We start from the raw sequence: 22887 nt of genomic DNA, 5'->3' as shown, positions 1-22887 counted from the left end.
AGAGAGGGGCTCCGGAGGCAGTTGAAGTGGCCAGGGATGGGCCCCGGGGGCAGTTGAGGTGGCCAGGGATGGGCCCCGGGGGCAGTTGAGGTGGCCAGGGATGGGCCCCGGGGGCAATTGAGGTGGCCAGGGAGGGGCCCCGGGGGCAGTGGAGGTGGCCAGGGAGGGGCCCCGGGGGCAGTGGAGGTGGCCAGGGAAGGGCCCCGGGGGCAGTGGAGGTGGCCAGGGAGGGGCCCCGGGGGCAGTGGAGGTGGCCAGGGAGGGGCCCCCCCCGGGGGCAGTGGAGGTGGCCAGGGAGGGGCCCCCCGGGGGCAGTGGAGGTGGCCAGGGAGCGGTCCCCCAGGGGGCAGTGGAGGTGGCCAGGGAGGGGACCAGAGGGCAGTGGCCAGGGAGGGGCCCCAGGGGCAGTGGCGGGGGCCTGGGTGGGGGCCCGGGGGCGGTGGAGGTGGCCAGGGAGGGGTCCCTGGGGCCGTGGAGGTGGCCAGGGAGGGGTCCCGGGGGCAGTGGAGGTGGCCAGGGAGGGGTCCCGTAGGCAGTGGAGGTGGCCAGGGAGGGGTCCCGTAGGCAGTGGAGGTGGCCAGGGAGGGGTCCCGTGGGCAGTGGAGGTGGCCAGGTAGGGTTCCCGGGGGCAGTGGAGGTGGCCAGGGAGGGGTCCCGTGGGCAGTGGAGGTGGCCAGGGAGGGGTCCCGTGGGCAGTGGAGGTGGCCAGGGAGGGGTCCCGGGGGCAGCGGAGGTGGCCCGGGAGGGGTCCCGGGGGCAGTGGAGGTGGCCAGGGAGGGGTCCCGGGGGCAGTGGAGGTGGCCAGGGAGGGGTCCCGGGGCAGTGGAGGTGGCAGGGAGGGGTCCCGGGGGCAGTGGAGGTGCCCAGGGAGGGGGGGCCCCGGGGGCAGTGGAGGTGGCCAGGGAGGGGGGGCCCCGGGGGCAGTGGAGGTGGCCAGGGAGGGGGGGCCCGTGGGCAGTGGAGGTGGCCAGGGAGGGGGGGCCCGGGGGCAGTGGAGGTGGCCAGGGAGGGGGGCCCCGGGGGCAGTGGAGGTGGCCAGGGAGGGGGGCCCCGGGGGCAGTGGAGGTGGCCTGGGAAGATCAAAGGGAGTGTAGGTGGTTCTGGTATCCATGGTAGTTGTTGGTGCGTCCCTGGGATAACAGGGCACTACTGTATAGGTTTTGAAAGGTATCTCTATGGGATACAAGAATACCACTAATTAAGCTGCTGCAGCTCTTCTTTCTAAATTAGTGTCCGTGATGGTGTGGATGGACTGTTGGTTACAAGGCAGGGACCAAGAGCAAGAGCCAATAGTACAGATGCTCATCCTTGTGGTGTGACTTTTTTTTTTTTTTTAGATACAATAAGCATTGTATATAACAGACTTTAGAATTAATAGCGCGACTTTCGTTAAATTATACATTTAATTGCTTTTTTATCAGGTATGTTAGGTGTATAAAAATGTCTGTGTATAGAAATACGCAATGTAAGTAATTTCTTTAACATCAGTGTCACTTAAGTCACTGATGTTAATCGATCTTAGAGGTTACTGAAGACTCCATATGCGTTTCTTGTGTGGATAGTTGCATTAACGAGGTTCATTGTTGACAGACTGGTGGGTGTCCAGTGGTGCGTGGTTGAGCAGTTACATTGGTTTGCTGGTTCTTGAGGTGTGGTCCTAGTTATGACAAAGGTGCTGCCACTACCACTAGTACTGATACTACAGCTAGCACTGCCACTACCACTAGTGCTCCCACTAGTAATGTCACGACCACTAGTGCTGCTGCTACTGTGAGTGTTATAAAACAATTTTGTTGGGATCAGTACTTACCGAGATACACATGAAGTTGTCCAAAGTTAATGACTGACGGCAACATCGGCGCCTTCTGCTGCTCTCCGTATTATTTTTAATTTTATTCAATTTTTTTCTCTTCTAATATTTTTCCCCAACAAATTTTGTGGGCTGTGAGACCAATATAATGAATGTGTATATATATACCCATTCTTTGTATGCAAGACAGTAACTGCACACATTGTTTACAAAACTTGCTTACACAAATGAATATAAATGTTTATTACTAATGTTTTAAAGTATACATATGGAGCATTATAGTGCAGCATTAGTCGGTCCATCACTTTAAAACACCCTGTATATATATGTCGTGCTGAATAGGTAAAACGTGTGTTTTGGGCTTAAATAGCAACACTAATTGTGGAATAAGACAAGCAGAAATTTGTGTATGCAATAATTTCGCAAAAATCATTCAGAACCTAACGAAAAAATATATTTCATACTTTATTAAGTTATTCTGAACTTGTGTAAAATATATTTAGATCAATTTTTTTTGTTATTTAAAACCGCATTTACAAAAAACATACGTATGTGAAATTCAGTGGTACATGTTATGACAAAAACCACACTGGTACTGTTATAATCTAATATTGCACTAAGACAAATTAAACACAACCAACATCCTTCATAAATACACAATGTACTTAATACATTGACATCCTCAGTGTCGTGGGGGTTTGAAAAGAGATATGATGGTTGAAGATAAACACACTTGTGGATGGTAACACTATATATTATCAGACTGTGGTAAGGGAGCCCAACCTGCCTGTAGCTGCCTGGTAGGTCTAAGCATGAACTGAGAGCGAGGTAGTGCATCCCACTCATGCCGCATCCCATGACATCATACAGTCACTAGGCCTAGGGATCGTTTATGTAAAACACATGGTACTATGATACTCGGCTAAGCTATACAACATGTGTAAGGGGGATCAACTATGCTGACAGCTCGGTCATGTTATGTATGTCGTCTCGACGTACACTACTATGCTATAGGCTGAACAGGCAGGTGGTTCTGGGCTGATTCTATACAATAACAGACATGTGGAACTTAGAACTAATTGATGGTATAATGGGTGTTAACGTAATGGAGTTTAACGTAATGGGTGTTAATGTAATGGGTGTTAATGTAATGGGTGTTAATGTAATGGGTGTTAATGTAATGGGTGTTAATGTAATGGGTGTTAATGTAATGGGTGTTAATGTAATGGGTGTTAATGTAATGGGTGTTAATGTAATGGGTGTTAATGTAATGGGTGTTAATGTAATGGGTGTTAATGTAATGGGTGTTAATGTAATGGGTGTTAATGTAATGGGTGTTAATGTAATGGGTGTTAATGTAATGGGTGTTAATGTAATGGGTGTTAATGTAATGGGTGTTAATGTAATGGGTGTTAATGTAATAAGTTTTAATGTAATGCTTTACGACTTATAAGAACAAATCATTGTGCAATAAGGATGGAATTGATCGATCGATCGATCTGTATTCATGCACTCTACAGATTCTTAGGAAGAATAAATATATATACAAGGTGAAATTAACAGCAAATCTGGTGCACACAGATCATTATTGTTAATTTCTCAGAATTCGGAGGGAACGTGAACACTGAAAAAAAAAAGAATTTGAAAACTGATCAGCTGATAACAAAACACAGTTGAAAACTTCATTCATCTTGGACATCTAATTATACAGACCATGTACATTTAAACCCAATTCTGTGAGAGTAAGGTTTACGTATGCAGAATTGTTATCATCCTTGGGTGGATCGAATTCTTCTGCAATGGCTAACACATGCCTTGACTGAGGACAATCTGAACTAGTATCTACAAAAGATACTTGTGGGTTTCTCATTACTTGTCGAATATGCAAAGAATAACGACAATCGGGTTGAGTATTTGAGGTAGAGGGTACAAAGTCAAGAGGATTGTCAGTATCTGTCACATTAGTCTGGGTAGCAATATCATCAACATCGCATACTAATTTCATAGGTTCTTAATGTGATTCTTTGTACTTACCAGTACTAATTTCTCTAACCTTATACTTATTGCCCGTGATATGTTCAACTCGATAAGGGCCAACAAACAAGCTTAGGCATTGCAGATGCTTTGTTGAAATTGGTCAGCATTACTCTCGAGTAACTAATAGCACGGCTATTAGTTACTCTAGTAAATTCTGCTGTTGATTTATGAAGTGTTTCACGGATTCTTCTAAAAAACACTTTGAGCTATGCAGGTACGAGTTGCTACGACATCATCAGGGTTGTAATTGGGTTTCGAAGCGGAATATAACAACTCATAGGGTAAACGCTTGTCTACACCATACAGTGCATAATGTGGAGTGTCATCTATGGAAGCATTGTAAGCAGAATTTATGGCACATTGAACATCTGGTTTAACTTCATCCCAAGTTTCACTATTGGGGCTGATAGTGGCTCTCAAGACATGTACTTTCTTATTGGTTCATTCAGCTAACCCATTGCTGGCAGGATGATGAGGAGCAATGGTGGATTTAGAGATCTTGTGCAAGGTACACAAATTTTCAAGAATCTCATTACAGAATTCACCTCTATTATCTGTTACTAAGGACTTAGGGGTGGTATGCCTGCAGATAATGCATTCTTTAAACGTTTTAGCTACTGTCTCGGCAGTCTTATCTGCAATAGGATCTAACTCACAATATCTGGTGAAATGGTCTACCATAACACAGATGTTTGTTGCCTTGGAGGGAACATTTAAAATTGGTTAACAAATCTAGCGCAACTCTTTCCCACGGTTCGCTAGTAGTTGGATACACCTAGATTGGATTAGGACCATTGACATTTCCTTTATGCTGCATGCAAACACTACATTTCTTAACATACTTTGAAATGTCAGATGCCATATGTAGCCAAAAGTACTTCATTATGGCTTGTTTCACAGAACAATCCATACCAGGGTGTGCAACACCTGGTGCATCCTGAACTAGCTGTAGAGCTACATTCATTAGTGACTGGAATTACTAACTGGTATACTCTTCCTCTTGGAGTACCCAACTCGGCAGTTAGATACAGTAATTCTTGACTCATTACGAAGTCACTAATGGGTGCTGGTGGTTTCACAGTCAGAATAAGATCTTCCTGGAGCAGGAATCGAATCACACCAGACCACATGGGATCTGTTCTTTGGGCATTCTTTACATCCTCGGCAGTAAATGGAGGGTCTGCAGTTACTATACTAACGTGTCACGATAAAGCATCTGCGACTACGTTTGACTTGCCAGGTAAATGTTCAAAAGTAGGATTGAACTCTTGGATTGTAAAGGTCCATCTGGCTAACCTTCCAGTAGGTTGTTTATTCTGGAATAAAGGTATCAGTGGTGCATGGTCTGTCAAGACATGAACAGGGTACTGGTAAATAATGTCTCGGAAGTGCTTTAAAGACCATACTATTGCTAAAGCTTCTTGCTCCATTACTGTATAATTATGTTCAGCCTTTGTAAGGACTCTACTAGCAAATGCAACTGCGTTGTACTTGCCATCAGTCTTCTGAGCTAGTATGGCACCTATGCCAATTGAACCAACATCAGTTGTCAGATAGAAGGGCTTAGAAAAATCTGGAAATTTCAAAATGGGAGCGGACATTAACTTTCCTTTTAGTGTCTGGAATGCTCTTTCTTGATGGAAGGTCCAAATGAAAGGAGCATCTTTCTTAAGCAATTCAGTTAGAGGATCTGCAATTGAAAAAAAATTAGCAATGAAAGATCTATAGAAACCAGCTAGACCCACAAAGGATCTTACAGCATCAGCAGTTTTGGGGGATGGAAAATTTAATACTGCCATTACTTTGATCAGTCGTAACCCCTCTAAGAGTGACTACGTGACCAAGAAACTTAATTTCTGATCTGAAAAATTGACATTTAGACCATTTGATCTTTAAATTGGCTTCAAGCTTACCAAGTACTATATCAAGTCTTTTTAGATGTGTATCTGTGTCTTCGGACATGACGATTATGTCATCTAAGTACATCATAAGTGCTTTACCTATGAGACCTCTAAAGATATTGGTCATGAGTCTATAGAATGTGATAGGAGAGGATCGTAATCCAAAAGCCATTTGAAGGAAGTGATAATGACCTGTGGGAGTGGAGAATGCGGTTAGCTCTTGGCTGTCCCCGTGAAGAGGGACTTGCCAAAACCCTTGTAACAAGTCCAGGGTCGAGAAGACTTTATCTCTGATGTTACGTAAAAGATCACCAAGTACAGGAAGTGGGAAGCGATCAGGAATAGTTTTCGCATTTAACTTCCTAAAGTCAATCACCGAGCTTCAAGTACCATCCTTCTTAGGCACTAGGATCAAGGGTGCATTCTATGGTGAATTACTAAGTGCAATAACTCCATCATCGAGCATTTGATTGATAATTTTTTCTGCGGCAGAAACTTGGGAATGAGGCATTCTGTAAGCAGGTATATAGATAGGTCTAGTACCAGGTTCAAGTGGAATGCGATTTGACAATAAGTTCGTTATACCCATCTTCTCACCTGGTAAGACAATGACTTTATGACATTTGTTCAACAGTCAACAAATGCTTGACTTTGTGAAGTCAGTGGGAGCTAAGTCTTTCTCCTCAACTGGTGGAATGGATTGATCCAGTGGAGTGGATGAGGTCTCCCCTGTTGAAATAGCACCGACCCACTGGTCAGGTGGCACGTCATCCTGTACTTGAACAGGGTAAGGATAGTGAACCAGGTCAACGAGATTGGTATTTGCTCTGAGACAAACACTGTCACCCGAAGTGTTAGCAAGGAATAAATGGATCTTACTGTCTCTTACAACATGTAAGGAAGGTTCAACAAATAAACCCTTGACCTTGCAGGAATCATTGTCAACTAGGACGTTATCACCATCTGTAACACTAGGAACAACACTAGTGAAAGCAATAGCCGCAACAGAGACGTCTTTCTGCAGACAGCATGTGACATCAACAAGAGATGGCATTACTAGTTTCAAGTAATCGTTTTCCGACAAGGCGTCCCCTGTGGAGAAACTACTACTTGGACTATCAGACATTGCAGGGATAGGCTGAGCACTCAAGGCAGTCTGAGCATCCTCGGACACTTGAGGCAATACACTATCTTGCATGTCTGAAGGTGTAGGTGGAACACAGATGGGAGTGAGAGTTACAAGTGCCTGACTGCTAGTGTACGCTACTGGAAAATGTATTGGCTTGTAAGGACTTAATCTGTACATCGTACTCTGCGGCAATATGGCATATCTCTGATCCAAGCTGATAACCCCAAAATGGAATGATCTAGTCGTCAATTTGGGCATGCCATCGGTAAGGGTCTAGCACAATATGAAAGTCTCTCATAGAAGCAAATCCCAGTAGGTCACCAGGATAAGTAATCTGGTCAACAACAAGGAAAGAAGCAGTAAAGTCTCTACCTTGGATAGAAAAGGTGAGGGAAGTCTGACCTCAGACACGCAGAAGGGAACCAGCTACTCCACTAAGGGAGGTTACAGTAGTTGGTTCAACGAGGAGGACAAGTCGTAACTGCTTCTCTTTAAACAAACTAGACCTGATGATATTAACTTGCGCACCAGAGTCCATGAACACATGAACGGGCACATTATGAATAGATACTTGTACTATAGGACCTATTGTTTCATTGGGAGTTATGTGCAAACAGAATGGTGGATTGTCATTGGAGAAGGCATGTTCCACTTCATCCCCAAATTCATCTACTTCAGAGACATCAACAGCGGGATTGTCATTCTCAAGACTGCTTAAGGTTTCAAAGGAGTTGTGAACAGGGATGGTGTACTCATTATCACCTACTGTCATGACTGGACGAATAGACTGGGGCGCTCGGATTCCCCCGACTTTCGAAGAATGAGGCTGGTTCTGGTTATTCTGAGAACCCCGATCTCTATTTCCTCTCCTGTCTCTGCAGTTGGAACAGCCACAGAAAGATCTAGAGTATTGGAGGTTATAGAGAGCATTGCACTCGGATGTGTCATGGCCATGAATTCTGATAAGTACAATAAGGCAAATCGGACTGGTACTTATCAGCATTACGATGCCTCTTATAGCAACTATCAGGGCAATTTATCATGATGGGGCCACGGTAACCACAATTATAGCAAGTTCTTTTGCTATGGGTACTGTACATGCTGTGAGTGCTACGGGAATAACTCTTGACACTAGCTTTGGATGACAGTCGCGAGTGATTTAGATCTGGAGTTTTGATTGTAGCACAAACAAGAGGAGATATAAGAGTAGTCAAAGTGGTTGACTTAGGCTTTTGATAGGGGAAGGTTCCCTCGGGACACAAATTACGCGCATGGATAAGAACTGCAAGTGGTCCCATTGTGACATTTAGAGGACTGGAATTATACATATACATTGATGTTGGTGGCATTAGCTGTTTAATGACTCCGAATGCTGCTAATTTGGCAAACCCCTCAAGAGCTGGTTTATCATTGTCTTAAAGGTACTTGGAACTTTGACCTGCCTTAACAAATGAGGACATTAGATTATTTAAACGAAGAGCAAACTCGTGTAATGATTCCTCTGGCCTCGGAGCTGTACACACTAATTCCTTAAGAACAACAAAAAAATCAGTTTCTCGCACTGGTTCAAGATAGTTATGTATTAATTGCTCATAATCTTGCCACTTGGTTAGATTCTGAAAGTCCTTCATACGGATCAAGTTGAAGACATGCGAGGCAGCTGGTGAACGAGGTACTCCCTCCTTTTCGATACTAATTAGGCAACTCTCTGATGGAGGACCATCTACAGAGGCATTTGCTCTAGCACGAACAGCAGTAAACCATCCTTCCAGGTTGTCTGGGTTACCATTGAACAACGGCATAGTGTCATAAGGGTCACGACTAAAATTGCAAAGGCTAGAAGTCTGAGTGTGTGTATTGTTTGATAAAGAATTACTCGAATTTGGGACTGATGCATTAATGGTTGTACTAGCAGAATGTGCTGAAGCATCGCTTGAGAAGACTTGAGGCATGTTTGCAAAATGTAAAACAAGAATTTAGAGAAATAAAAGAAAATGTAACTGAGGAACACACAACACAGTAAACTTAAATGAAGAAATTACTTAACTATTCTGCATAAGTAAATAAAAATTGGCAAGTCACACTGTAAGCAAGGAAAACTCGCACTCACAAAAGAAAATACTCAACTGAATAAGCAACACTTTAAAAATCAAGAGAAATTACTTAAATCAAATTTACTCAAATTTACTGTAAATTGAATGAATGGCACAGTGAGTTGTCTTTACTCTCAGTGCAATAAGGAAATTCAACAATAAAATGATAAATCAATAAAAAAAGTTAAAATGGGCTCAATAAAGCTTGTACAAAATTAAAACAACTGGGAAAGCAATTCTAAATAAAAAAATATTAAGTGACACACAAGGAACAAAATATTATGCACAGAAAATGTTAAACTGAAATCACAGAATATTGCACTGAAATAAACTGTAGCAATATTGCAAATAATTTCTAATCAAAAGTACTGCACAATACTACATAAAAATTTCTGCAAGAAAATTTTTAATGGCAACACAATGTTTACACAAGAATTATTGTAAAATGAGTCAATGTTGCAATAATAAAAAAAATAACACAAAATACAGTTTACAAAAAAAAAAAAAAAAAAATAAAGGAATGAACTGATTGAACACTAACTCTTAACTGCAGCTTAAGCAACACTTACTGAACAAGCAAAAGGATGATTTACTTTAAAAGAAGAACTTAAAAATTGCACTGAGTGAATTTGTTCAATGAAATATAAAAATAATAGATACAAAAACATAGAACAAAAAGGTTTGAACACTTAGTGATGCAGAACATATCAATATAAACACAATACTATAATTTTCTTGCAATGAAACTTGAGGTATGAAAAAATTTTGAAAATTGTTTTGCTTGAACAAAATAATGGCACTATTGTCTGTGGAAATAAGACAAATTAGACACTGCTTAAATGAAAAGAATTAACACAAGAATGTTCAACATAGAGAAAAATTAAAATGGCAAATGAATGAAAACAAAAACAGCAAGAATACACAAATGCTGGGAGAAAAAATATAACTGAGACAACACTGAGTTGTGATGCAGAATATAAGGTAATAAGTTACTGAATTACTTCACTGCAATACTGTGAACACAAGATAATTGTGAAGTGTAAACACAAATTTATACTGCTTATATATTGCACACAACAAGGAAAAACACTAAAGTACTTACTTTAAGTAAATAAAAAGGACAACACAACAGACAAAACAAAGCACCAAAATTAACACTGAAGAAAGAAGAGAAAAAAAAAAAACATTGTTGCAAAGAGTATATAATGAACACTGAGTCTAATCAAGAGTTACTGAATGTCACTAAGAAATCAGTCAAGAAAATTGTCTCGACACTGGCAAATGTCTCTATGAAAAATATTATTAATTAACACTGTAGCAACGTGGTGTAAAATGAGGTGGATGGTGGAGGAAGGTAGTGGAGTCTTGTGGTTGGCTGCGTTCCCTGACTACTCTCCACACCTGATCGAAGAATTTGCGCTTAAATCGATGATGAACTCATACAGGAGGCTTTTACAGTGGTGCAAACTGACGAAAGAACACACCTGGCTCTTGACCCCCTATGTGGTCCTTAAAAATATGATGCTAGAAGCCGTGATAAGGGTACAAAAACAGTGGTAGTAGGTGAGGTGGGTGGTTGAGGCAGCATGGTGGTGACACACCGCATGGTGACTGAGCCTATGGGATGAACGGCGTAAGCCACACTGGGGACACCCGCACTAGGCACGAGAATATTCTAAGCCAGGCTGGCTTAAAAAAAAAACCACAACACCACAGGGATGATAAAATACTCAGAATGGCTTGGAACTTGAAGCACAGAGCGATGAAGAAGACTATACCCACGTGGCTTGCTTGAGTACTGGGTTAGTTGCTGGCTGGCTGGCTTTGCTTAACCCTTCACACAGACTGGCTTGATAACTTTTAACGATGAGCACTGGTGGAAAGCTGGCTTGGCAGGCAAGGCTGGATGAACTGGGCTTGGGCTGACTCCCCCACCACAGACTGGCTTAAGTGGCTTGGCTTACTTTGCAAACCCGGGTCAACCCCTCGGAGGTAATGCAAATAGTAAAATAAACACTAATACGCAGAGACTGACCAGTGAACAGTGTAGAGGGCTGGTAAAAGCTTGCTTGGCTAGATTGGCCTACTGACCACACAAAATGTCCGTCGTCGGCTGCGAGAATTTATCTCCGTACATCGGCGTAATTATCAATTTTACGCCCACACCGCTGGCACCAGTTTGTCGTGGGGGTTCGAAAGGAGATATGATGGTTGAAGATAAACACACTTGTGGATGGTAACACTATATATTGTCAGACTGTGGTAAGGGAGCCCAACCTGCCTGTAGCTGCTTGGTAGGTCTAAGCATGGACTGAGAGCTAGGTAGCGCATCCCACTCACTCACCATACAGTCACTAGGCCTAGTAGGGATCGTCTATATAAAACACATGGATTGTACTATGATACTCAGCTAAGCTAAACAACACATGTAAGGGGGATCAGCAACTATGCTGACATCAGTTCCAATTTAGACTCTTCCCCCCCCCAATGTAAAACAATGTACAATCACCTGGTTAAAACAATAGCAACCCCACATTCAATTTTTTTTATATTTTATTTAAAAACACAGTATACATATTTTATTATAAGCACACTGGCCGATTCCCACCAAGGCAGGGTGGCTCAGAAAAGAAAAACTTTCACCATCATTCACTCCATCACTGTCTTGCCAGAAGGGTGCTTCACAATACAGTTCTTCAATTGCAACATTAACACCCCTCCTTCAGTGCAGGCACTGTACTTACCATCTCCAGGACTCGAGTCCGGCCTGTTAGTTTCCCTGAATACCTTCATAATTGTTAATTTGCTCACACTCCAACAGCACGTCAAGTATTAAAAACCATTTTTCTCCATTCATTCCTATCAAACACGCTCACGCATTCCCACTGGAAGTCCAAGCTCCTCGCACACAAAACCTCCTTTACCCCCTCCCTCAAAACCTTTCTTAGGCCAACCCATACACTGCCTTCCTTCCACTACAGACTGATACACTATTGAAGTCATTCTGTTTCGCTCCATTCTCTCTACATGTCTGAACCACCTCAACAACCCTTCCTCAGTCCTCTGGACAACAGTTTTGGCAATCCTGCACCTCCTCCTAACTTTCAAACTACGAATTCTCTGCATTATATTCACACCACACATTGCCCTCAGACATGACATCTCCACTGCCTCCAGCCTTATCCTGGCTTCAACATCCATCACCCATGCTTCACACCCATATAAGAGCATTGGTAAAACTATACTCTCCTATATTCCTCTTTGTCTCCAAGGACACAGTTCTTTGTCTCCAAACTCCTAAGTGCACCACTCACACTTTTCCCCTCATCGATTCTATGATTCACCTCATATTTCATAGACCCATCGGCTGACACGTCCACTCCCAAATATCTGAATACATTCCCTCCAATCTGATATCCAGTCTTTCATTACCTAATATTTTTGTTATCCTCATAACCTTACTCTTTCCTGTATTCACTTTTATACATGTTATAGTACATAATTGACTTAACAAGAAAACATGAAGCAATATATAAAAAAAACAACATACCTAAACTAAACAGAGGACAACCTGCACCTGAACATACCTTAAACAAAAAATAACTACAATCCAACCTGGCACTCTTATTCATATCGTGTATGAAAACTTTATATACAAAACTTTATATATAAACTAATGCATTGCACTCACAATTGTATTGTATATTAGCAGTTTGTGTACATAGACATTCGAAGACTATACATCCCCAAATTACGATATTAAAGGAGACAAAATAATAATCTCCACACCCAGATAACCCAAAAACACATTTAAAACATTGCATACACTACAATAAATGATAAATTATATATAAAAAAGTAAGATATATGCCAAGAAACTCAAAAAACATCCCAGACAAAAAATATTACATCAACCTTAATTGCCATTTACATCAAAAACCTACTTTACACTATACAGATATTTGTACTTAAGAGGCACTTACTTGGTACAGTAAATAAGCCGAAAACATAGCTATAAAATATTTTGAAAGATGTTGAATACTGGTAACCTAAGCAATACACAGTTATAACAACGGCTAGATACAAGAACCCTCCCCCTCGAATTAGAGCACCCGCCTCCTCTCATCACACATAAGGTACACAGTATGAACAATCAACATATCACCGTTATTCATAGGTATATATACATTAATACCACAGTAAACTTCCCATCCAGGAGGAGCACTTAGTGGGGCAACGTACAATGCAGTCTATCACATGGAACATCCTAACATTGACAAAGTAGACATAATACAGAGAGTACATGAGCCCGGTGCATTCAGGCTCCTCGCCCACACTACAGTAGTAACTTTATTGTAGAACAAAAACCAATACATTAATATCTGGGGCAACAGAATAAATTCCCAGCTTTTTTTACAACGCAAAAAAATTTTTTTGCACATTGTTTCAAAAGTGTCTTCCATTTGGCTCCTTTGTGAAAAGTAGCTAAGAGAACGCCTTCGCAGAACCTGAAAATGCATAGAATACACGTACTAAAGATAATCTCCACCTCGCTTACAGAAAGCCACATTTCCATAACTGGATGGACACACACACACACACACACACACACACACACACACACACACACACACACACACACACACACACACACACACACACACACACACACACACACACACACACACACACACACACAGCATTACCCCATGTCAAAACATGGTACGTTGAATGACACTCAATATGACTACTGCCTAAACCCAGAACCATCCACTCTGGACTGGCTCTGTAGTTACCAACAGGAGCAATACATTGGGTTCCTTCGCCTGAGAATACAAGCTTCTAAAAAATCCGCCCCAACAATACCCCAAAACCAAATACAGAACCACCACCACTATAAGCACATACATGCTTGAACCAAACGTGAATAGCAACGAAACACTAGAGGCACACACTTCCCACTCTATGAATAATTGTCCGTTAAGACACATGTCAATTGCCAGGCAAGCTACAAATAAGCAGGTGAAAACTAGAACCACCTGAAAACTATAGAGGAATACAAGCCTCCATCTCGTCTGCCAGTATACTAGCCTCGAGGACATCTGGCATCGTCCTCATCTTGGAACACGATGCACACTTTTCTGATGTATTCCAAAACCTCACACAAGATACACACCAAAACAAAAGTTATCTCGCATCGCCGCACTACTGGAGAAACCACCATCGCCACTCTACCCTACTACATCCATTCCCCAAGCACTTATCACTCGCCACCAGATGCCAACCCCTTGCCGTCCTTCCCCGGCACCAATCGTAGCAGTCGTGCCACTGTCAGACCCGATAACTCTCCGTAAAAGAAGTAACCCACTGACCCCCATATAAGCTTCTATTCCTACCCACCGACCTATAAAAACTCGCCGCTAATACCTTGATTTTGATATTACCCCCCACCTCCCTCATACCCCAAGAAACGTACAAAAAAATCAACCATAATATACCTTAATGTCCTCGCTACCTCACATGACACCCCTCCCACATCTATAAGTAAAGCCCTGAGGACCCCCCTCCCCCCTAGTATCCCAAAAACACCCCTCAACCACAATCTTACATTTTCCAAAAAAGAACAAAAATACACCATGGAAGGCATTTTCCACATCACCACAATGCGCACAAGATGCATCTCTTGCCTATCCCATCTGTCTCGACACTTCTTTTGATGCCAATGTTCCCATGAGGAATCTGTACACCACTTCTCTCACCCTGGAGGGAATTCATAACTGTCGAAATTCCTCCCATATTACCTTCCATTCATATATGGGAAAGATATCCACCCCTTGCAGCGTCTCTCGATGATACTTCACTCCCACCAGCCTCCCTATTCACAAACGACGCACATCACAAACCCATAACATATACCTCAACATATCCTCACACACCTCCAGATCCCTCCCACTCCACCAACAATAAACGTCCCTCATCACCTCCCCCACATGCCGACCCCTGACCCCCTCACTGAGATATCGCATCTTAACATAAATTGCCCTCACCCTGGGCCCCAATGCTAACAAACCCAATTCCCCCTGATGCACCCCGGTCATTACCACGTCGCGTCCCAACCACGCTCTCCCATAACCCCATAACTCAAGCTCTCACGCAAAAAACACCCTGTCCACAGAATCATATGCATTCTCGTAATCCAACCGAAGAACATCCCCCCCCCCCCACCCTCCACAGCCCTCTAAGAAATCTCTGACACACCCGTGTTCTTCCTGCATACTCTTCCCTGGCATTCCGAACTGACCGCAGTGTAAAAGCGACCCCAGAACCGCCTTCATCCTATTACCTAGAATCTTTGCAAACACTTTTTAATCTGCGCACATCAAGGAAATTGCCCGGAAAGCACTCAGCGCCTGCGCCCCTTCCTTCTTCGGTACTAATACTACTATACCAGTACACTGTGACTCGCCCATTCTCTGACCATCTAGCATATTGTTCAAAACCCCAACAAAGCAATGCCTCATGCACCCCAATGATCCCTGTGAAAATCAATAGGCAAACCATCAATCCCTGACGCCGTACCCTGTGCTCATGCCAAAGACCGCATCTGCCACCTCATCTTCATTAATATCAGCTTCCAACCCCATCCTATCCTTTTCTCCTATAACATTATGAACCCCCTACCAAAAAGCTCCTGCCAGGTGCCCACCTTACACACTCTCTCCATTTTTCCTGAACCATTCATTTGCTTAAACGCTCATACTCTCTGTGGAGACAAGGACTGCACCTTCCGGGTATCCCCCCACCCCCATGCTAGTCACTAACTGCAATAACGTGGTCACTTTCCTACATTCCCTAAACTTACGCAAGACATACCCAGTCGGTTTATCTCCCCACAACACATCCTCCAACCCTGATCGAAAATGTACCGCATCAAAACGTTCGTTATGAATATCCGCAATCCTATCTCGAAGTGCGATATCCTTCCCCCCTGCCCCCCTCCCGTAACAAGCCTGCAACTGTCCATCCAAATAATTCTGCAATCCATATCTCCATCTTGCTTCCTCACGTCCCTTGACCCTATAAAAATCCACAATCCCCGATTTCACCACAACTCCCACCAGTCTATAAGCTCCATAGCCCAATCTCCTTGCACCCCAAAACCTATACCACCACTCCTCAAAACCCAGTACCCCCACCCTCCCCCCTAAGCAGTCGCACATTCAACTTCCAGTAACCAGGGTAAATATGCACAGCACCCTCTCATGACAGATCTACTATCACCACCCTATGATCCAAGAAACCCACATCGAATGTTTGCACCCTCCCTACCTCCAACCCCTGCATGACATAAATTCTGTCTAGTCTCACTGCATACCCCCTATGAACTAACTTGTGCTCCACCATATAACCTCCCCCCTGCAACATCTACGACCCACGTCCCTCAATACATCCCTCAGGACACTTAAAACACAACCCGCCCCCTCCCTCGGTTCTACATCCCATCCCTGTATTACACAATTCCAATCCCCACCTATAATCGTGATGGCAGGCAATCCCTGCAGATGATACAATAATTCTTCCCTCACAAAATCCGCCTTCACCAGCATATTGCTAGACGCTGACATATGCACTCCTATAAAACATGCCCTTCTATCACCCCAAATGCCATTGACCTGCACAACCCTACCCCCTGCCTCCTCCCAACTCGTGACATGCAAGGGGCTGGTCTCCTTTATCACTATCGCCATCCCCCCCCCCCTTTCAACTGCCAAGCACAACTAATGTACAACTTATACCCATTCAACAACAACTCACTGCCGAACTTATGATTGTGTTCATGCAAGAAACACACGTCCACCTTGAATCTACGTAAAAATCATACCAACCACACAGTTTTGATCTCAGACCTGAGACAGTTCACATTTAGGGTGACACACCTGAAAGTTATAAGAACGGTGCTTCCCTCTATGCTGTGGCTTGCCTACCACACCTTTACCAGAGCGTCGACCCAACACCTCACCAGACTTTCCCTGGATCCCCTCCCCACCCCTCCCCCATTCACTGTGTAACTCTGTCTCCACTGGATCCTTCAGGTCCAACAACTCCTCCGTTGCCCAAGCTTTTTTTCCCGGCCTCTGCCCTGGCGTGAGAACCTCCTCGACCTCAGCCATGCCAGCCGTCCTCTTCCTAGAGCCACCACCCACACACATGTCCATGTCTGGCAAATTCTCCTGATGGACCTCCACATCCACCACTTGCTCTAAGCGAGTCCCACACAAGGTCTTTACCACAGGCTGCTGTTCCTTCCTCACATCGGCCTCGCCAACACTTAAGGCACAGGTCCCCAACCCATCCAAAAAACCTTTCAACACGTCCTCCAGTAAGTCCTCCTGAGGCACATCGTTCCTTCTCGGTGGAGCCACCAACATTCCCGTCAGGCTCCCCCGACCCCACCAGGAGTGTGACACACATCCCGGCCGTCCTTTCCTCTCGCTCAACCTCATCACTCCAACGACCAATCGTCCTTGCTTCCTCCTCTCCCAACTCCGACACCAACTCACAAGGACGCTGCTCCACAGCCGACATCCCAGGTGCCCTGGTAGCCTGTCTCCTAGGACACTGTGCTGGCATGTGATCGTAAGAGCTACATAAGTGGCAGGTCCTTCTCTGGCCGGCATAGTGCACGAAGACTTGCGTCCTGTAACCCACTAACCGTGAAGTAGGACGGTATAGGCCTAGCCAGAGTCATTTTGAGGGTATAGGAACCCTCCTGTAGTCCCTCATGTGGCCCATCCTTCCATACTCCCATAGTAGCAGAATGGACTTTTCCATAACTGTTGAAAGCCTCTTGTATGCCATACGCAGCCGCCTCAAAAGGTACGTTTCTCACCTTTACCCACGTACAGTACTTAGATAAATCGTGCAAGACGACGTCCACCGCCGAGTTCACAGTCATCTTCCTCTCTTGGTACTCATCAACGATCCTGTCATAGAAGCCGGCACGATTCATTTTCACGAATACTCTGGACATCCCGTTTAAAGCTACACCATATACTTCGTCGTTGGGGACACCATAGACGTCTCTGATGATGGCAGGTAGCAAGGTGTTCATTGTAGCACCACTGAGCGTGCCACGGGCCAGCTCAATGCAAATAGTGTTGATCCTCTGTCCCACTCAACCGCCATCTTGGCTTCCAGATGCAAAAGGTCACCACCAGAGGGCAGGCATAGCAACTAGGCGAGCGTCCTCTCTCCCCGGAGGTCGAGAGACTTATATGTACACAAAACACAAATACAACGAAATCGAAATTAGTTACTATATACCACACTAATTATATTACAAAGGCACATTTTATGAAAAACTTTGTGACATTACTCCAGGCCTCGCTTACACACATATAATGGCTCTAATACCCCCATCAAAAATTCGCATAATACACTTTCAATACCTAGTCGTGCAGACCTACTTTCACATAAAAATCATGTGGATGGAGTGACCCACCACTCAATGTATTTACATTTCATTACAATTTCCAATTTAAAAAATATACCAAAATGTATAAATAGTATTTTAAGAAACATTAAATTGTCCATCTGATATGTTATGAAGTAAGCCATAACAAAAAAATAAACGCTAGAGATATGAATTTGCACCCGAGTGTTGTTTCAACACTAACACCAAACACGGAGTTTCATTATCTCTGCGAACATTTCTTTCACACCAAACACATCCTTTATACATGTTTGCCTCCACTCACTCCCATCCACCCATCACCTCACACAATGCTCCACTCGAACACACAACATTCATACAATGTAGATAAAGGGCAGCTCACACCCGAACATACAGGTGGCCTATTATTCTTGTGTTATTCTTGTAACAACAGCAAAACTTTAAACATTACACAAAAAGGCATAATGCAAGACATGTTGTACATATTTATATAGTATCTGTAAACCTTATACACAGAATAATAAAACAACTCGGATCATTCTTAATTATACAGAATCCATGATACAGCTGTCCTATACATTGGCCACCAAAAAACGTGTCTATAGCATGATAAAAGCCAAAAACAATGTACAATTCTCATTCATCTCTTAGGCTCCACAGTAAAAAAAAAACTCATTATAGCTGTGGTTGTCTGACCCCCCAAAATACCCTACATGTATTACACTACATACATAGTAAACAATTTATTAGCTAAATCTGGACTAAACAAAAGAATAAACCTTTCACATAATCGCATATGCCCCACCCCATCCATTCATTCTTTTGCAAAAAGCCTTCGAACACTCGCACCATCGCCGCCTTAACCTTTGAAAAACCGACTACGAAAGGAAACTAGTCCCCTACAGTGTTATCCATTTGCCAATTGGAGGAGACGGCTGACAGTAAGATCAGGTAGTTCTCCAGAAAACAAACTCCCCTCTGTCTAACATAAATAAATTTATTCCTACCAACAGTCCTATATATACCTGCCACTATTTCCTTAATCCAAATTCCCCCCCAACATCCCTCATTCCCCAAGAAATATACAGAAAATCCACTACCACATACATGATCACCCTTTTCACCTCCCTTGGGGCCCCTCTCACTTCAAACGTTAAAGCTCGAAGGGTCGAAACATTACCCTCACCCATCTGATTAAAAACCCTCGCCAACCACGACCTTGCCTCTCTCAATGCCTTGCAAAAATAAACTGCATGAAACGCTGTTTCCATTTCACCACACTGCATGCAGAATGGTTCCCTCACCAAGCCCATTAAACTCTAAACTGATTTCGATGCTAAGATCCCCATCATGAATCTGTATACTAACTCCCTTAGCCCGGCATCAACCTGAGCTTCTGAAAGTCTTCCCATATCATCCCTCAATCATACAAGGGGAAAACTGATGCACCTTTCAGGATCTCCAGCCTCTTACTCCTCAACACCAAACTTCCCACTTTAAGTCGTGCGACTTCTCGAACCAGTAACAAAACCCTCGGCATATCTTCACATTCAATTAACTCCTTGCCACCCCACCATTTACGCACATCACTCATCACCTTCCCCACTCTCACCCCTCTATCCCCTCCAGTCCTGACGAATCTGTTTTACATATAGGGTTTTCACTCTCCACCCCAATGCCAAAAGGCCCACACCCCCACTGCGTACATGGAACATCACCACCTCCTTACTTAACCATGCTGTCCCAAAACCCCAGACATAACATAATACCCGACGCTGGATCTCCTGCACGTCTTATGTCCTCAAGGGATATACTTCAGTCATACTCCACACTTTACTATAAACTAGCGAATTAACTATTACTGCCCTCTGCTGTAAGGTGACACCTCCCACCCATTAACCCTGTAACCTACTCGATGCTATCTCCACTGCCCCCTCTGAGTTTACCCTTCTGGCCTCCTGTGCATCCGCCATGTATGTAACCCCACAAATCTTTAGACTATCCACCACTGCCCACCCAAACTCCAACCCCAAATCTCCTCCCACCCAAGAACCCACCTCCCATAAACACAATTTCGCCGTATTTACATGCATGCCCATCGCCTCTCCAAAAAGCCCAACACCCTTACCACAGTATGCAAACCTTCTACCCCTTCTACCAGGACAGTGGTGTCATTCACATACCCCACTACACCTATACAACTGTCCTTCTTCCCCTGTATCGTTCCCCCCTCTACTAGCCCATAAAACGGATCCTGCATACACAAACAGTATTTGAGGAAGCAGGCACCCTTGCCTCAAACCCCTCTCCATGTTAACCAGCCTCCCCAACCTACTATTAACTTGAACCTGCAGCATTGCCAATGAGTACAGTGTATCAACCCGCTGAACAAGCCCTTCCCCAAAACCCTAATGCAACAAACTAGCCCTCAAATTTTCTATCCACACAGTCGTATGCATTCTCCCACTCGAGACCCAAAAGCTCTTCCCCATTGCAACTCTCCAAAAAATTCCTTATGTGCCCATGACCATCTCTCATACTTCTCCCCAGTATGCCCATCTGACCCCTATGTATAACTGCCCTATAACCTTTTTCATCCTATTACCTAAAATCTTTACAAATAGCTTAGTCAGAACACGGTGAAATAGCTCTATGCTCTCCCCTCGTGCTTTTTGCACACCAGTACGACCCTTCCCATACTTTGTGTCTGTCCTAGCTTACCCTCCTGTAGCATGTAATTCATAACCTCCACCAGACAATGCTTAATATGCTCCCAATGAACCATATAAAAATCATTTGAAATCCTGTCTAGAACTGGGGCCTTGCCAGTACTCATGTTGAACACTGCCTCAACTTCCCCCATGTTAATCTTACCCACAAACTCCATATGCTTCCTGCCTTGCCGACCTAACCAACTCTCACCCTCAACACTTCTTCAATAGCATCACCCTCCTCCCCCTGCCTCCATTTCTCCCTAAACCAGCCATATGCATAATTACTCATGCCATCTGTAGTTGTAAGCACCTGGCCCTCATGATATCCACCCATACCCTCACTTACCTCCAATTGCAATATAGTAGACTCCTTCTGCCTGACCCAAAAACGTCGCAAAACGATACCCGAAGGTTTATCTCCCCACAGCACAGCCTCCAGACTCGCCCTCGCACACACCACATCAAAATGGTCTTTAAGTATTTCCACCAATTTACCCCTGAGTTGTGCAACGGTCCCATACTGCCCACCCCAGCCCTCATCATAACACTCATTCAGCTGACCTTCCAAATAATTCTGTAAACCACATCTCCACCTAGCCTCTTCCCTACCCCGATATTTAAAGAATCCCACAATACTCGGTTTAGTCTGCTTCTCCCCCAATCCAAGACACGTGACCCCACTTCTGTGACCACCAAAAAGATTGCCACCATTCCCCAAAAACCTCACTCACCCCCTCCCCCTTCATGAGTTTCGCATATATTTTCCAATAACAAGGTTGGGTCCTAACTATTCCATCCCAGTTGAGATCCGCAATAACCACCCTATGGTCAGAAAATCACACATCAAAAGTCCTAACCCCCACTATGCATATTGCTTCTATTGAGTAGAGCCTATCCAGACATGCAGCATAACTCCTTCATACAAACGTATACCGAAACCTCCAGCCACACCTCCCCAACACATCTATAACCCCATATCGCCCAACACTTTGCGTAATAGGCCCAACACAAACCCCACCCCTCTCGGGTCCACATCACCCTCTCTTATGACACGGTTCCAATCTCCTCCTATCACAGTGACTAAAGGAAATCCTCTAAAATGATACAGCAACACATCGCTCACGAAATTTTCCTTAACTCTTGCATTGCCGTGCGCCAGAATATATACTCTTATAAAACAAACCCTAGTCTGTCCCCACACTCCCTCCACCCGCACCACACTCCCACCCCCTCCACCCTCCTCCTCCTCCCACCCTCCTCCTCCTCCCACCCAAACTCACACAAGGGACTTGTTTCCTTCACAGCCACAGCAACCCCCCCTTTTAACCTCAACGAGCCACTCTCATACATCTTGCATCCCTTCAAATGCAACTCACATCCAAACTTGTAATTATGCTCCTGTATGAAACAAATATCCACTTCAGTTCTCCATAGAAATCACTCCACCCACACTCGCTTAACCTCAGCACTCAGGCCATTGGCATTTATAGTGACAACCTTGAAGTATTACAGTAAAGGCGGTTTCCCCCGACGCCTTTGCAGCTTACTCGAAATACTAGGCAGCCAACTAGAGCCACTTCTGGCACTCGATCTATCCTTACCCCCGATGCAACCCCCCCCCTCCACGTTTTCGGTGACCCTTTCAGCACCTCAGTACTTGTACCACCACGCACTGGGAGCTCCAGCATGGTCTTCCAAGATTTCTTCCCAGGTTGTTGCCCTTGCATTAACACGTCATCCATGTCCAAA

The 22887-nt window shown here is 44.2% G+C and overlaps 1 long non-coding RNA gene across 2 annotated transcripts in view; it reads left to right on the top strand.

The window, feature by feature from the left end:
• The window catches only part of LOC138855117 (uncharacterized), a 380162-nt gene that overhangs the window by 1587 nt on the left and 355688 nt on the right, over nt 1–22887 (top strand). Inside the window, exon 3 of one of the 2 annotated variants that reach the window (XR_011394275.1) lies at nt 1591–1770. This is a non-coding gene — a long non-coding RNA (uncharacterized lncRNA). Of the gene's footprint in view, nt 1–1590; nt 2935–22887 lie in introns of those variants that run through there. The other variant, XR_011394274.1, reaches the window with a different exon arrangement.

This window comes from Cherax quadricarinatus, chromosome 81, assembly GCF_038502225.1.
Source record: "Cherax quadricarinatus isolate ZL_2023a chromosome 81, ASM3850222v1, whole genome shotgun sequence".
NCBI classification, from domain to species: Eukaryota; Metazoa; Arthropoda; class Malacostraca; order Decapoda; family Parastacidae; genus Cherax; species Cherax quadricarinatus.
This window is presented reverse-complemented; position numbering and strand designations above follow the sequence as displayed.